Consider the following 14,745-nt stretch of genomic DNA (forward strand, 5'->3'; position numbering starts at 1 on the left):
TCACAAAGATAATTAAAGGGAAAGTCTGTCATACAAATCCCGATTTTTCTGATCCTAAATCTCATGTTTTTTGCACGCTTTCAAATAGTCTTCCTTTTAATTACAATAGAATTTTAAGAAATACAGTTTTATTCTCAAAAAAAAAAAAAAACAGTAACTCAAATTAAGTCAATTCAGTGTTGCCTAGTAGGGAAGATCTGATTTAATTAACAAATTCTAATGGTTTATGAGCAGCGTGTCATTTGTTTCTATGTAAACAGCACTCCTACAGGGCTTGTCAGTGCTGAAAACAATTTGTCCTTTAAGTATTTTAAACGTTCCCTCTGCAATCTGGTTTGCACTATTAATTTTACACTATTAAGAAAGTGTTTTACCAAGCAAAAATAAGCGAACCCAGCTTGGGCCTGTCAAAATGATGATAAATTCTGAAGTAGTGGAATTTTTATTAGGTCTTTGTGTGTTTTAATGGATTTCACTATTATTATCCAAAAATCCAAGTCACTTAATGCATCCAAAAAAAAAGTCCAAACTTTTGTGTCGGCTTCCTTGTCAGTGTAGCATCCTTTGAGCTGTCATCCCACCTGGGTATTAACCATCATGTTATCATTAGTGGTCAGTGTTCTTAGAGTTGGCATTTGTACTCGGAGGATGTTTCATTCACTGGAGGGGTAAAGATCCCCTACCTGGGACTCCAGCCTCTGAGACGGTGACAGAGCCCACAGCTTGTGAAAGTGTGACTAACAGCGATAAGTGTACAAAAAGCATAATATTTTTTTTTTCACACTCAATCCAGGTGGCCAGCCGAGTAAGGAAAAATCAGCATTTTCTAAAACTCAATTCCAGCCTGCCTCCCAGTTGCCTCAACTAAGCCTGATTCAAATCAATTGTAGGTCCTGTGCAGGAATGCGGGATGGTGGGTAAGATGATGGAATCAGAGCCTAAATAATACAGAAGTCACTAAATGGATTGGTTCTCTTCATCAGGTTGAAGAGTCCAGTGTCTAACCCCTGTCCACTCAGAGGACCAGTATCCACCCTTTTGTGCTCCTTATTAGGAAAAACATGCGCTAAGTAGATCTTTGAAAATGCGAAGTTAATATTTTATCGTAAAGTCCATCTTTTATATCTTGAAAGTGGGTTATTTATTCTGAAAATATATCTTCTCTTCCTCTCTCCTAGTTCATAAAAAACAGAAACAAAAACCAAAGCAAAAACCCTGTGTGAGTTCGATAGTAGATACCTTCTGCCTGCCTTAGAGGAGGTATAAATAATTTATGGAACTTGCATTAAGGTCAGCCAGAGTGTATATTACCTACCGTGTGTGCATGTCAGGGGAGTATGGGCTCCCAGCTAATGATCCAGGCTCGAGATAGGGAAGGTTTCTGTTGCTTTCAGGGAATGCAGATGTGTCCCAACATGTGATTTACCAATACAGATACGGAAAATAACTGAAAGACAGGAGATAACTGTAATAGGATTCTATATATAGCAGAACGTGGAGCCATTCCCAGCACTTTTCTTTTATTGCCCGGCTTGATTTCAACATTTGATCTTCTTTTAAGAGCATTTGTAAAGGAATAGGCTGGGCTTTCTCAGGGTAGTCCTGCTTAATTAAGTCTCTCGGAAGGGATTCTGTTTGGTTGAAGAAAATGGGTGTGAGAAGGAATCAGGACCAGTGTTTAATACTTTTGAAATATGTTTGTCCTGCTGACACTTCAAATCAAAATGTCTGGTACTGAATCATCATCTCCCGAACCTCCTGCCTGGCCGAGTTTGCCTGCCACATGGCTCACCGTTGCCTTCTCTCCTCCACCAGTGGCCACTCCTCTGGCAAAGGCCTTCAGAGTCTCTTCTCAGAATGATGACCGCTGGCCCTTGGCTGACCTCTGAGGACCACTCACAGCATGTTGCTGTTGGCAGAGTTATAGCCATAAAACTATCTCAGCTTTTTCACCTCCACTCAGAGCTGTGTGAGGGCCCCTCACCACTCCCATCCTCATTCTCCATCTTGCAGCCAACAGTTACCCACTGCCTGATGCCCAAAGGCTAGGGACACTCCCACCAGGTGCCCCTCTGCTAGCTATGGGGAACTCTATCCAAGGCGTCCAGTTCTCAGGCCTGTGCCCCAGCTTCCTTCCTGCTCTGCCTGGTTCTTCTCAAGCCTCTTTCAGAGAGCCTGGAATGCTCCCTTGAATTTCAAGGGCATATTTTCTTGCATAGTTTTTGTGCGAAAATATATGTTGAAAGCCTATAGCATAGTACTTACCACTCACTAAATTAATAATTTAGTATAATAATAATTAATAACTTAAAACTAGTCAGCACTAATGATCGTGATGATTATTATGATTATCATGACTGAATCACTTAGAATAGTCCCTGGCTGTAAATAACAATTGCTTAATAAATGTTAGTCTTCTCCCCTCTTTAAGTTGCTTACGTTATTTACATTTTTTATAAGCAACTCCCAAAATTATAAAAGGCTTTCCTTCTTAAAGCTTTTGACTTTCAGCGTTCACAACACTCTAAACTCTTTCATGAATTTGTGTGGAATATTGTCTTTCCGTTCTTCGGTTCACCGCCTCTGTTTCATCCCTATCGTCTCCTCTGAAATGTCACCTCCTCGGCAAAGCAGTCCCTGACCTACCTAAGTAACCCCCTTCCCCCTCCTGTCCTGACTTCACTTTGTCCCTTTTCTTGATGGTGCTCAGCACTGCTTGTGATCATCTGTGTGCAATACTTTGTGTGTTACCGTCTTCCTCTCACCGTGTGTACTATCATGTCCACCAAGGCAGGTGGTGATGCTCCTGACACAAGACCTGTCCCATTGTAGTCACTCAATAAATATTTGTTCAACTAATTATCAGTTTCAACCAGAATTAAATATGCAGAATTAACACTTACCTTCAGACGGTGAAAATAAGGACTGCCAAGAGTGGTCGGTAATGGAAAAAGCCAACAAAGAAGTCTGAGTATGCTGAGCATTATGACTTTAAAAAAAAAAGGCAGCAATTCTCATTGTGACACTTGTACCGTGTTGCTCCTGGGACACACTCCCATCACTCTTCCCATACATGGCTTGACAAGCCATCAATCATTCCTAGGTCCAGTTACAACCGAGAGCATTCTACTGGAAAACAGATATGTCATCCGACCCAAGCACAGAGTGGCTCCATGTTCAGTAGAGGCTCCTGTAAGAAAACTCATGGGAGCAAAGCTTAGAAGATGGGAAACTGTCCTTTAAGTATGTTTGCACAGATTTATTTCTACTTCAGTGTCAATTACCCAGTTTCAATTTCTATCTCTAAACACCTTTGCAAAGCAAGTGCAATGTAGCCATACACAGGATCCAAAGTTATCAAGTTTTCCAGCCCAGGGGTACTTGACGTGGAAAGTCAAAAACCTTAAAAGGAACACTCATAATGTCCTTCTCATTACAGTTGCTCTGTTTGAACACATTTGACACAGAACAAGCCTTTTTGGAATAAATATGCTTTTGTTTCAATAACATTCTTGGACCTCTCAGACCCACTTGCAGAGACATTCAGAGAAGTAAGTGTGCTTTCTGCAAGCAAGCATAACTGCTGCTACTGACACCTTTTACGCTATGAATTTTTTTTTAAAAAAAAGCAAAATTCTCATCTATTTTTAATGATTTATAGCAGGTAGGAAAATTTTTTTTTATAAGGGTGGGACTCCCAATTAAATCAATTGCAGACTTTGAAATTGATTCAGATCAAGTGTCCTCTTCTGTAAGAAACCATCTCAGAACCCCCACTGTACGTTTGCTGCCTTTCTCTGTGCTCTCGCTGCCTCCTCCGGGTGCCTGGGTTGCACACTCTCACAGAAGACGTGCTCCTTGAGGACAGACGCTATGTCTTTCAGCCCTGAAGTCCAAGGAATTTTTTTTTTAATTATGCAATTAAAAGAATATTTTAATTGTAAAATACACATAACATTAAATTTAACATTTTAATCATGTTTTTCATTGTTCTATAACTGGCCTGGAATTTCTTTGTTTTTATCAAAGGATTTTCAGTGTTGCTTTAGTTTCTGGTGTACAGCATAGTGATCAGTTAGACACACATATATTCTTTTTCATATAGGTTATTATGAAATACTGAATATAGTTCCCTGTGCTATACAGTAGGACCTTGTTGTTTATCTGTTCTGTATATAGTAGTTTGTATCTGCTTCCAAGGAATTTCTGTGTCCCAAACTATGTCCGGCATTCTACCTGGCATAGAGTAAGAGATTACTAAATAATAATGAAGGAATGAATGAATGAATAAGTTAGCCCATCACTTGGAGTTACGTTAGTCAGTTGCTCACCCATTTATAATCCTCTTCGTGTTCCTCTATTTTAGACATCATTCTGTCTACACAAGTGACACCTGATGAATGCATCCCTGAATACTATATTGTGGGACATATGGCTTAATATGAGAAGTCAGGTAGCCCCAGATGTGAATATTTACTCAGTTTACAGGAAACCATTCTTACCTTTGTTCTGGGCAGTCAGTCCTTTGTGAGCAGATCTTGAAGCTGCAGGTCACGGACTGTCTTCTTGATAATAAATAATGGCTCTTGTTTAAGCCTGAATTAGTCAAATGAGTCTGGGATCTAACAAGAGAGCTTTATAAAATGCTGCCCACACTGTCACAGGCCACACTTCTCATGAACTTAATCAGTGAGCTGGGACACATTTTGCTTTTGCTTGTTGGGGTTTCAAAAGGGCAAACCCAATAAATCCACTCACATTTAAAGTGAGCTATTAGCCCGCAGTAGACACGGTGTGCCCTGAACCATCAGTCCAGCAGCAGCATTCCCACTTCAGTGCCTCCTTTTCCTTTGCATCAAATGAAGATGACATCACTACTGCTGTTTTCCAGATTGGAGCAGAGGAGCAATGGCCACTACCTCTGGGTATATTCCAGTATTGCTTGACTGTTATCTTCTTTTCATCTTTTACCTCACAAGGATGGCATAAGGGTTCACAGGAAAAATTCTGTCCAGTTCTTTGAAATGAGTAACATAAACATGGCAGACATCCATGTCATTGATCAATGAAATAATAGTCTACAAGCCAATGGAGGTTATTTTGGTTTTATTCTAGTTTTTTTTTTTAATGTAATTATTGCACATTCATGTTTTCCAGTCTAATAAGGGCCTTGTTATTAAAAGAGACTCTTTGAAGCTGTTTATTTTAAGTGAACATTTAAAAAATACTACCTTGGTGGCCTGAGTTACAGCTCAGATGGGAAGACATAAAATGCACTGTTCTGAATTGATCTGTTGAGAAAAGTAAAAGCACTCAAAACAGGACACTGGAGCATCAGGGGAAGAGCTTGTTTGTGCCAAAGGTGCACGTCTGTGTCCATGGCAGGCTCCATCCAGGCCTGGGGAGATGGAAGTGGGGCCCCTCCCTGTACCCCAATCTCATGCTAGCCACCACCAACCAAACCATCCTTCAATGGGATAGGGTGCCTTTCTTCCTACAAAGTCCTCATTTACCAAAATTAGAATTAGGCAGGTGGCCAGAATTGGGGGGGGGGTGTCATACAGAGTAGAAGACATTGCTCACCCAGCAAGGTGACCCTCCAGCCCAAGCCAGCACCAGTCCTCTCACAGCCATAGGGAGGGAAAGAATCCCACTCGGGAAGCAGCCAGAGGTGAGAACTGGGGTGTGGTGCAGGTGCCCGCCTTGTGGGTGATGACAGCACAGGACTGAATGGCCTTAGGAGGCAGGGAGCAGTGAGTCTGTACCTCGTAGCTGGCAGGGGGTTTGGAGGGAGAAGCAGACCCCAGGAAAGCTCAGAGACTCTTGGAGGTTTTATCCACATCTGGAAGGGGACATGGCAGCAAGGCTGCATTCTGATTTTCATGGGACCCAGGAACTTTTGCCTTTGTGGCCCCTTCTTCCATTAAAAACATCTTTTAAATTATATTTTATGACTGCACTGGAGCAACAATGAATATAATCCAGGTTTGAGTCATTCTTCTATATTAGTTTTTATATTCATTTCTTCTACTAATTTGAAATAAACTTACCACAAAAACATTTAGTGGCTCCCTAAAAGTATCATAGCCCTAGGCACGGTGCATGCTGTGTCTAGTGGACAAAGTATTCAAGTCAGGGAGAACCTGAACCTTCCTCATACTATATTCTCTTGAGTGGAAACAAGGTGTCCCAGAATGGGAAAGTGTAGGGAAATGGTCCAAGGGTCTTCCACCTGTAAGCTGTATGACTATGACCTTGAGTAAATTACTTTTTCTGAGTCTTGCCTTCCTCCTAAGTTGTACTTATGAGGATTCAAAGGAGATAGATACAAAATACTTTGCCCCCCTCCTGTTTTAAAGCAGTGAGTAAATGGTAGCTAATGATAGTAAGAGCAAGTGTGTGATATATAGGAAGCCACTTAAATGGAGTCAAAAGATGTAGCTTCTCATTCTGTTTGTTTTTTTTTTTTAAACACACTAGCTATGTGACACTAGCATTTAACCTTTCTGAGCCTTAGTTTCATCTGTAATAATATCCGCCCTGCCAACCCAACCTCACAGGATTGCTGAAAGAATAAATCAGATAATGGATGTAGAAGCATGTTTATTACAGATAAAAGCATTGCATTCAGGAATTATTGTTGAAAATTAGGTAGAAGGAAGTGTGCAGTGCCATTCTGTAGATGTTTATTGAATGAATGAATGTGTCACAAAGCTTTCAACTTTGGACACACTGAAATCCCCACTGGTGTGCTAATGGCGAAAAGCATTGCAAAGGCAGCTCAAGACAAAAATAACAAATATTTCACGTGAGAAGGAGGTTGTAACTAATAATCCTTAACTATAACTTTTACCAACATGTAAATACCTTAGATTGCAAGCTTCTGGGAAGCCCACTTTATTTGTATTTTTGTATCTTCAACACCTCCCATCCCAGTGTTGATACTCAGCCAATGCTTGAAAATTGAATTGAGTTTATCCAATAGGACTTGCTCCTGTAGCCGTCTTAATCTTAATCTCTCTTCATACTGAAATATTCCTAACTGCATTCTTTCCCCCAAGTTCTTGCATTGCTATTTGTGTAAAACTCTCAAATTAAGGGCTTTCAACAAATATTACTTGGATGAATAAATTAATGTTTCCCACTGTAGTTTTATTTTAAATTTGTGTTGCTAACCATACAGCTAGCAGATGCTTGAGAAAATACACTTTTGTATTGTGGGAGATAAAATAGTTTAAACACCTATGGTACCTTAATCAAATCAGACTTGAGAATGCCACTCATAATTCTTGCTTGGATGAATCACTGTACACGTCTATTGTATCTTAGAGAAGAATCATGACCAAATCTAGGAGTATCTGATTGATGGGACCAGTCCAGCATGCCCTCTTCCCAGCTTTGGAGGGCAGCCCTCCCATGTCCAAAAACAAAGTGCTCAAGTGTAAAGAACTCTCCTGCCAGCTTGTCAGCATCACACAGCCTGTTGCATCTTTGAAGCTGTGACCACTTGTTTGTTACAAGAACGAATGTCTCTGGAGAAGGCGTGTGGTGCATTTTGTGAAAATTGCTCCTTTTGGCAGCATCTGAGAATAAATTGGCATCTCAGCGGTGCAGCTGTGACTATAATTGACTGAAGTTCTCAGCAGAAAGGGCACTGACCATCTTTCTCAGGCAAATAGCTCTGTCAGAAAGTCCTCATTCCAAATACCTTGCCATCAGCCTTTAAAGGTAGATCTTTCACTGGCTTTCTTTGATGTGCATCTTCTACAGTTTTATCCTTTCCTCCATTAGTTCTAACGTGGTGGTTCTTGTGTGTGCAGTGGGAGAGTCCCTAGATAGTCTCTTGGATGTTAATCAGTTTTTGTTTTCGGGGGAAAAAATTGAAAGGAAGTCTTTTGATTTCATTTATCATCTGTGGAGGTTTCCATGACTCTTGTGTCTGTCCTAAAAACGATTGTCCCTAGTAAATTGTCCTGAGTGGTACATAATACTTAATGATAGCAAGATGTTCTACATGGAACAGAGAACAGCTTTTCAAAACAGAAACTGTTACCCTTGCATGAAAGGACATAAAGTAGAAATGTGGTCTTCATCCTGTGCCTAACCTCATCCCATTAGCATAAAGCAGTTCAGCTCTCAAGAAGGAAAGAAAGTCCTGGCAGAGAATCTTCTAAAATATGCAAGGAGGTTATTTTCCCGGCAGACCACAACGTTTATATTTCTCCGTGTGGGCCAGCTCTGTTCTGCATCTGTTTGAAGAGTTGTATCTCCTGCATAGATTGAGTGTATCTGCATATTCCTTTTGGATCCCCAGAGCCTCTCCAGGCACATAGTAGGAGCTCAAAAAGTGTTCACTGGCTGAGTGAATCACATAGACTCAGCTTTGTGCCCTGAATTGGCAACACCCACACTTGGCCCAACACAAGGTCAAGTTCTACCCTCTTTGTAGACTGCTCCCCTCAGACACTTCCACATTCCACCATGCCACAAAAAGGATCTCAGTGATGACTTTTGTCTTTAAAACCCTCATTTATTAAAATCCAAACTTGAAACTGACCTAAAATGGCCAGCACTTCCAGAGAGACATTTCCTCTTCCTCCATAGATGGGGGGACCATGCACCATGCAGGTAGAGCCTGCTTCATTTCTCTGTGAATGCTGAGCCACCCTCCCCACAACTGTGTAGCAGAACCAACAGAAAGGACCCTAGTCTTAGAGTCAATACCACTTTGAAGCCTGCCTCTGACATATGCCTTGCGGCTTTGGATTTAAAACACAAAAAACTTAACCTGACTAAATTGTGTTTTCTCATAATTGGAATAATAAATCCAGTGCCCCCACCTGTACCTGTTGGAATGGGATTAGGTGAGAAACACAGAAGTGCCTGATGCAGAGTAGCTTCTCAGTGACTGTTCATGGTTCTACCCAGGGGCCTCTGGCAGGGCCAGCTGACCACCAAGAGAACAGGAGCCTGTGATTGGCAGTGATGAGTTGCGTGACAAAAAGAGGAAGGAATAATCGGGTGTTCAGTGATCATGTGACAGCAATGGGGAGGGAGATAATGATGCAGATCTATGAGCCTACATGACGTGGTGGGGATGCTCCCCACCCCCCCAACACACACACACACACACACACACACACACACACACACACACACACACGAGTCTTTCCATTTAGAACAAAGGGAAGTCCATTACTTCCTCTGGAAGTCACTCAGGCGGCCCTGCGAGGGATGGGGAGGCAGAATGAGGTACCCAGTCCCCACCCAGGTGGTACCCATAACCCATCTACCTTTCAGGGAGCCAGAGCCTCTTCTCCTACAGATTTTAACTTTTCTCATAGAAGAGCATTTCCTGAAACTCCTGTTTTCTGAGAACAGATAATGTGTTGCTTAGTTTTGACAAATTTGGTATTCCGTGAAATACATGTAATGTACATAGCATTTTCCTTATTTCCATCGGAAGCATCAAAAGGCAAGTGTGGACTCGCTTACTCAAGCTCCTTCACATCTTCAATTTAAAGTGAATTAGGGTTATTTGCTCTTTTGTCTGTTGAAGACTGTCTTTTCCTTTAACTTTTTACCTTTAGTTTGTATAACTCTCATTAAAAAAAAAAATCTTTACCACTGCCCAGAGTCATTTACGAAGCATCTTAGGTGATGTGGCTCTGCCCAGAATGATCAGGATTAATTGGAGACATTCCACAATTATTGAGAGTATCTTAAAATGAAACTGAAAGCGCCATCCTGTTCCAGCCACTGATGAACACAGATATGCCAAGAGCTCTCCCAGCCTGCCGGCGGTGGTCCTGAGTGGAACGCACCCCCTGGGACTTCCTGACAGACTGTTGGCGAGTCTGGCTTCCACCCAGTGTGCATGCATAGTAGCAGAGCCAGCTTTGGGGGCCCACCCCAGCCCTTGCCCATCAGTAGTTTATCATCTCAGCCATGGAGAGGTGGATGCAAAGACCTATAGGAAGAAAGTTGTTCAGAGGCAGGGCTGTGACAGGACCAGCCGAGCAGATGAAATGTTTACATTGTGGGTGAGGCTCTTGTTTGGCTGCTGGAACCAAACATCTGTCACCATCCTGCGGGGCCTAGAGGCCCTCATCACCTCCAAGTCAGGAACAGGAGGGGGCGGGGCCCCACTGTGACACCATCTGTGTGCCAGGGACTCGGGCCAAAAGACCTGGCGCACACGGGCTTAATTTCACTCCATCCAGTCTGCAATGGGGAAAAATCTCAGAATAGACGAGCAGAATTGTCATCCTCTCTCACTTCCCTAACCCACCACCATCTCCAAAAACCATACACTGATCATTTGCTGCTTGTAGGAGCTCTACTGTCCGCCTCTGATCTTAAGCTCACCTCCTCCAGAGCTGCCCTCCTAAAAACAGTAACGGATGGCATTACTGTGTTTTTCCCGGAAGGAACATACCTGTCCTCCTGGGCCCCTGCTGCCTCATCTGCCACCACCCAGCTAGGGACCTCCCCCAACAAGGGTCAGATGACATATGATCACCCAGGCGAGGAGAGGACACACACATCTTCCGAGTGAAGAAAGGGAAGCTGCGTCTTCTCCCCACTCCTCTCAACCCCCTCCCCCTTAGCCTTGGCTTAGCCATGACCTTCCCTTACTCCTCAGGGTGCAGCCCATGGACCGGCAATATGGGAGCATCACTTGGGAGCTTGACGGCTCTGCAGCATCTCAGACCTACCCACGCACACAGAATCAGAATCTGCACTTTCACAGGATCCGCGGATGATTCCCCATGCACGGTCAAATCCAAGAAGCCGAGATCAGATGTGTGATTATTCTATATTAACTTCAAGTAGAAGGAATGCTCTACTTATTCCAAATCTTAGAAAGAACAGTAAAGAGACCCTAACATCTGTAGACGGGAAAGCACAACTACACAGAAGTTAGTTGCTAACATTAGCAATATTTATGCACAACTCTTAACTACCTTTGCCCAGCCACTGGCTCAGAAAGGTTCTGGAGAATAAAGCCTGTGTTTCTTAAGTAGAAGCACCCAGACAATGGACAGGGTGTTTCCTCGGACTCCTGTCCACCCTCGGAGCAGGAGGAGGCCCGGGCCCCTCACTCCTACCTTCTGCTGCAGCCAGAGAAGGGCTAGTGAAAACCACTTGGAACTTCCCTGTCACTCAGAGGCCATTAATTTTTTACTAGATGAAAAGTACTTTTTCCAAAAATAAAACCCAGAGTTATCATTTCAGTAGGCTGGGGAAATGTACAGTTCCTTATTATAGCTGCGAATGAGAGCAGTTCCATAACAGTTCTAAACTTCTGATTCTACAGTCTACTCTTCTTAGCAGGAAAAAAAAAAAAAAAACATAGTAAAGGGCTCAGGTGCCCTTTAGACCCTAAGGCACACCTGTGCCCAACAGCACACTCGACAAATTCCTAGAGCATCACCATCCTTCACGTACGATTCCTCAATTCCTCGATTCCTCCCATGTAACCTCTCAGTGTCCCCCCTCCTGCCCCACCGACCCCTCTGGACCTCGGTTTTCCCTTTGTCAATGAGCTGTTAGAAAAGCTCAGATGCCTTCAGGGGCCTCATGGAATGAAAGCGGGGGATGGGGAGTGAGGAGGGGGCTTGCAGCACAGGGAGAATGTAACATGAGGACATGGACCATCGCTAGGTGACCATCCTAGCTCCTTCGGTGGTCCTGTTTGGATGTCACAAAGCTGACACAGCACATCTTTTTGTTATCTTTGTGCCAGTTCTTTAGGGCTGAGTATGCACGCGTGCGTATGTGTTCATTACTAGCCTGCAGCTGTAGTTCCTGTGCAACAGGGGGCAGTAATGAGACCCAGTGGTGGATCCTAGGAGCCAGTGCTTTGTGGATTCCAAACAAGACCGTCAGCTAGCAGAGATCCCCAAGGAGCGGCTTGTGTATGTTTTTTGTTGTTGTTTGTCCTACACAGTATTTTCAGAAACGTTTGAATTACTTGGAACATTTAAAAATCAGGACATTTCAGATCTTTTTTTTTAATCCATATTTCTGACTTCTCTTGAATTGGAAAAAATCTGATGACACTCACCCTCATTTCCATGTGGCAACAATCAGCTAAATTTGTAGCCACTTCCCACTTTAGAGGCCCTCTCGCATTTCCCACTGTCCCCTCCACTCCCCAGAGGCTTCCGCCTGCCCTTGCCTCACTCCTGGTTCACTCCTGATTATGGCTCACCTGGGCCCAGAAGGCATTTCTGTTTCCAACCCCTTTTTACAGCCTGATGCAAAGCTGGGCTCCCAGTCAGGGATGGTGTGTGAGAGGCCAGATGGCTGAGAACATGGCTGGTGGGAGGGTCCACTTGATTTGGTTTACAAAGCACTAAAATGTTTCTTTATCTCAGAACATTAGGTTTAAAAAAAAATGGAATGCACTGAGAAGAAAATGAAGCCACTGGGTAGTGAAACTACCTAGCGATTAAACGGGGATCCAGCCCCCAACAAACATCAAATGGCAGTTTAACTAGCGGGTTCCTCTCGCTGTCAGTCCTATACTGGGCATCTCCCTGGCTCCAGCCTCGGGTCAGGAATGTTCTGCCATCCACGCTGTGTACCATCTGGGTGCAGGCCCTTTACAGCCTCACTGACCCGGCTACCAGGATGCTCTCAGCCTCTCAGTTTACTCACTGCCCCTTGTAGCTTCATTGTGCTTTAATTGTAGATTTGTTGCTGTTCCTTTGTTTTAATCTTTATTATTAATTACTTCAGATCAAGAGAAAAGAACTGAGGTCGGCATAACCTACCTACTTTCCAGCTTGACTGAAACCTACACGTGGCTCCAGATTGTTTTTTTCTGAGGAACAAAGTCATACAGAGCCCACCCTGATCCTTTTCTCTCACTTCCCAGAGGTTAACCAGCAGCCTAAATGATCCTTCTCTTGCCTTATTTAAAATATGTTTTTTAGATTTAACCATCTGATACCAGTTCCTTTTTAAATGCTAGGTAACGTTCCCCTGGAAGATGGATTTTAAGCTCTTCTTTTCTTTCTTTTTTTTTTTTCTCAGTTCAATTTTACAAATTTATTTTATTCAACTTGGAAAATGAATACAAATCCCTGGGTTTTGGGGGTGGGGTAAGGGCAGGAAGGAGGAAGAAGGAAGCAGGAGCTGAGGCAAGGTTATGAGCATCACAGTGGCTGTCTCATGTCCAGGTCCATGTCCCTGCCCAGGGAGGGGGCTGGAGGTTAAGCTTGGAGCTCAGGTCCGGAGGAACACCATGGTCAGGAGGCCCAAGACGTAGGCTGCCACCAACTTTTGTCCCAGGGAGACGTGCAGGATTTGGGGCAGCTGGCTGCCGAATTCATCCTGGAGCGGGAGAAGCAGGAAGGCCACAGAGACTATGCCTGTCAGCAAGAAGAGGAGGAAGGAGCTGGTGGCTAGTTGAGGGTGGGGATTTTCTGGGAAGTGTTGGGCCGTGGGTGGTGCTGTCCAGGAAGGAGGCCCTGGGTGGGGTGTTGTTTCAGGCTGTCCCTGAAGCTTAAGGGGGTATGCAGGGGCCCTCAGAACCGAGGTGATGTCCTTGCGCCCCACCACACGGCCCTCTGTTCTCTCCTCAGACAGCTCAGTGCGGAAGTGGTCCTGGACGTCATAATGACTGGGATTAGAGGCTACGTGGCGAATCACAATGTCAGTGCAGGATTGAGGCTTCACATACCCTTCCGTGTCAAACAGTGTGTATTTGGCAGGTGCTGTGCACAGGACTCGGAAGCGAAGCGCTGCTCCCGTGGGGTTATAGAGGGTCAGCAGCTGCCGGGGTCCGCTCCGCTGGTCCGCCCTGAATACTAGATCCGGGGGAAAGACGAGAACCGGGACAACAGGTCCCGAGAGAGGAGGGGCGCCCCGGGACCCCCGCCCAGGAGCCCCTGAACCCACCAGCTCCTAGTCCTGGGGCGCCCCACGGCGCATGCACGCTCTGGGCGGTGGAACATCCGAGGGCAGAGCTCAAGGGACAGGGCCTGGAGTATAGAGCTGAGGGGAGAGAAGGGCGAAAGGGAACCGGATGAGATCTTAGGGCAGGGCCTGGACCGATGCCGCCGCCGCCTCGGAATCCCGCTAGATGAGGCCCCCGCAGACCAGGCACAGGCCCCCCCAAACCCTTTCTCAAGCTCTTCTTTTCTTGATGGGCGTACAAACTGTTTCCTCCTCGTTGTTGTTACCAGCAATGCTGCAGTGAATGTTCCTGTATCTCTTCCTACACACACGAGTACAAGTCCCTTTATACACCTGGAAGTGGAATTGTGAGTCACAGAGCAGCACTTTTTTTACCTTTATTTTCTTGCCAAATCCTTCTCCAAAATGACTGTGTTGACTGGCTCTTCAGCAACCACAGACGTAAGAGAGCTTCCTTTCCCTGGCTCTTTCCCCCTACTTGGCCTTGTCAAGGCTCTTAATTTGGGCCAATCTGAAGGTGAAATGGCATTTTGTCATCGTGTGAATTTTTGTTTTTCTGATTACTGGGGAGTTTGAGCATCTTTTCATGTGTTTAGGGACCACAGGATTGTCTCATACTATGAACTGCTTACTCACTGATTTTGCACTCTTTTTTTTTTTCCTATCAGACTGCTTTCTTTGTATTACCTTGTAGGCATGCTTTCTAATTTCAGTAACAAATTGTTTGAAGGTTATATGCCTCACAAATGTCTCCTCCCAGTTTTTTTTTCCCCCTAATATGGAGTCTTTTGTTTTAGATAGGTTTTGAATTTTTTT

At 44.2% G+C, this 14,745-nt stretch overlaps 1 protein-coding gene and 1 pseudogene across 2 annotated transcripts in view; one reads left to right on the plus strand and one right to left on the minus strand.

Moving 5' to 3' along the window:
• KCNB2 (potassium voltage-gated channel subfamily B member 2) overlaps positions 1-14,745 on the plus strand; it is a 370,558-nt gene that overhangs the window by 294,022 nt on the left and 61,791 nt on the right. The window lies entirely within an intron of this gene.
• LOC141575581 (motile sperm domain-containing protein 3 pseudogene) lies at positions 13,045-14,148 on the minus strand (annotated as a pseudogene).

The sequence above is a fragment of the Camelus bactrianus genome, chromosome 29 (genome assembly GCF_048773025.1).
Source record: "Camelus bactrianus isolate YW-2024 breed Bactrian camel chromosome 29, ASM4877302v1, whole genome shotgun sequence".
In the NCBI taxonomy this organism is placed as follows: domain Eukaryota; kingdom Metazoa; phylum Chordata; class Mammalia; order Artiodactyla; family Camelidae; genus Camelus; species Camelus bactrianus.